The sequence below is a fragment of the Octopus bimaculoides genome, chromosome 4, assembly GCF_046866305.1.
Source record: "Octopus bimaculoides isolate indiv1 chromosome 4, ASM4686630v1, whole genome shotgun sequence".
In the NCBI taxonomy this organism is placed as follows: Eukaryota; Metazoa; Mollusca; class Cephalopoda; order Octopoda; family Octopodidae; genus Octopus; species Octopus bimaculoides.
The window spans coordinates 63,293,241-63,296,530 of record NC_142931.1 but is presented as its reverse complement, the minus strand read 5'-3'; positions in this window follow the sequence as shown (position 1 = coordinate 63,296,530).

The window sequence follows — 3,290 nt, the reverse complement described above, 5'->3', positions numbered from 1 at the left end:
TATATATATATATATATATATATATATATATATATATATTGAGAAGATAGGTATAGTTGATCTACTCTAGCATAATCTAATTGTGGCTAGCCGCATTGAATGTTAAAGAATAAGCAATTTAAAGGTACACCAGGAACATGCATCACAACCATATGTGCGCAACATAGTGGTCTCATACCAAGATAAACAGTGCATAACCTTGCAGGTGGGGCCCAGTTAGAATTTACTTCAGGTTGAGCGACTCATTCCGCTCAAAAGTTCCTTGAATTAAGTTTGTTTGAGGATGTTGAACGAAACACCAGTATTTCCAAAGGTGAATTATCTAAACCCCAAATAATTCCTCTCAACACATGACAATAATGCTCCCCCACTACTTCTGCTCGTGATTAGAGATGCACATACTGTCAGCCACTAAGCGACATGCTCAATTGGTTAAGATCAAGCAACTGACAAGCAAATCTGTGGTATTGAGCAGAAAATTTGCTGTAGCCCATTTTTTTATACCAAGACAAAACAATGTACATGATAACACTTCCAATCAATTACGATCAGAAACCATGAGAACGACTGTCTTCTACTACATCAGGGCATTTATTATTATTATTATTATTATCTAGTGAACGATATTTCACTAGATAACAAATGGCACTCTTCTTTTAATTTTGACTCTATATCTTCAGGAGGAGTTACCTCAATCCTTTCTATATTAACCAAAATGAAGTAGATTGACAAATTTATTTTTTGAACCAGTTGAAGACACACGATATGTCGAAATATCGTTCACTAGATAACAAATGCCACTCTTCTTTTAATTTTGACTCTATTATTATTATTATTATTATTATTCAGGTCACTGCCAGAAATCAAACGTGAAATCTTGGGGTTAGTAGCCCCCGCTCTTAACCACTACGCCACAACACCACAACATCACATATGAAAAATAACATCGCTTAAATGGCAGCCATTTTCAGCTTCGCACACCCGTGCTCTTTCCAAAACTTGCACCATAACACCCTCAACATTTTCAGACCCCACACCTCTGATTACTTTATTGATGTTCTGAAGTTGCACCAGGGTTTCCGATTTTTTGACGTAAACCCTTTAATTCGGGTGTCCTCACAAGAAAATATCCAAGCTAGTCAAGTCTAGTGAAAGTGAAGGCCAGTTGACATTGCCATAGCGTGAGATTATTCTCTCTCCAAAGCACTCCCCTAGCAACTGCGTTGTTTCTCTTGCATGAGCAGTTGTCTCATCCTGATGGAACCATGTGTGAGGCCAACGTTGAATAGCCTGGCGTAAAATGTCTCAATCATGGATACCTGAATGAAAGAGCTTACGTCAACAAACCGGAGACAGTGGTGTAACTGAAGGGGAACATCAAGAGAGAAATCAGAGAAGTAGAGACTGAAAATCTTGACGGTGTTTTGGTGCAAGTTTTGAAGAGAGGGCGGGCAGGCGTGCGAGGCCGTAGAAGGCTGCCATTTAAGTGATGTCATTTTTCATATCCGATGGCGTAGTGTTCCATTTGATTTGTGCATATTAATTTGCATTACGTCCGTTATATTATATCAAAATTTTATGCATCTATTTGTAAAGTTAAGGAAGTTAATAAAATTGGAACGTCTTATATATATCTATATATATATGTGTATGTGTGTGTGTGTCTGTGTGTGTGTGTGTGTATACAAAGAGTGAGAAAGAGAGTGGGAGAGTGACAGACAGACAAATAGATAGATAAATAAATAAATTTGGGGTGATGTTTATCTATACACGAAGGACTCTTGTCGCTTTCGAAGTTGGAGCGTCTTGTGCTTTGATCAACTGGTTGATCTAATCATACAAACAAAATGAGAGATGTCTGAGTACTCCGCAAACACTTTTATCCTTAACGTAATTCAGGAATGAAATCGCCATTATAAATTTTGACGATGGTTACTCCTGAATTAGAGACACATTCCATCAGAAGGTCTTTCACTGTTTTCTCCATAATTCTTATGTAGACGTGAGGCTGTTATAGACACTTTGTTATAGCTGCTTTAAAATGCACTTGAATGTCATTTTTACGGAGGTATGTCCTTAAAGTTCCTTCTTTGCTATTGTAAATTCATTTATACACACAAGCATAGAAGTATATAAATAGATATAATATAGATATAATATAGATATAATATCCATCTATCTATATGTGTGTGCATGCGTTTATGTGTGCGTGTGCGTGCATGTATGTAGATATATATATATAAACCGATGTCATATGTGTCAGCATTGAATGAAATATATACGTGTAAATTCCTAGATACATATATGTGTTTATATCTGTATATATCTACGTTTGTGTGCTATGAGACGGTGAGATTTGATTCATCGTATTAAATACATTATTAAATACATTTTATATCTGTTCTATACTACACGTTGACAATTAACGTTAATTATATCTTCTTTGTAAGTAGTGAAATGACAGGGATTGCCAGGAACCATCAATTCACTTTGTAAAATTAAGTAAGCCTACTTTCAACCAATTTGTCATTTATTCCCAATGATGAAACCTTTAATAAGGTTGTCAGATTTATTATGTTATTTTCGTTTTCGGATGATACAGGTATTATTTATTAGTTTTGAATGATTCGAAATATATCAAATCATATCTAAACATTTCCAACCGCAAATCCAAATTATTTTCTGAAATACGATTCTTTTTTTTTTTCTTTCTAGTTTTAACTTTACATCGTACTTCTTTTCTTCTTTTCTTATTTATGAACTGATTTTTGTCTCTGATGAATCAAAGGAACCTCTATGAGTTCACTCACGTTTTTGAATTTTCATTTAGGTCACATTCTGAATTTTTATCGTTTGAAATGGAAATATTTGATAACATATTGCTCTATACTGAATACTACAGAAAGGATGAAAACAATTGGATGAGAGAACGTCTTGATCAAATTTTACATGGAAATAAACGTCAATCATTATATTAGATAATACCGAACATTAAACTAGATATTGTGAGTACAATTAAAAACAGAGGCAAACCTTTCAATATCTCCCAACGATTCTTCTTGCATTGGGAGGTAAATGTTTACACAAGCGTGGTAATTGTTAAGGTATTTCTCTTAACATGAATACAATGGTAGCTTAACCCATAAATAAAGAAGTTTTATCCACCAATGCGGTGTTGGGTACACATTCACATTATTCGATATGAGCCTATATACATACATACATACACACACACACACACAAACACACACACACACACACACACACACACACATATATATATATATATA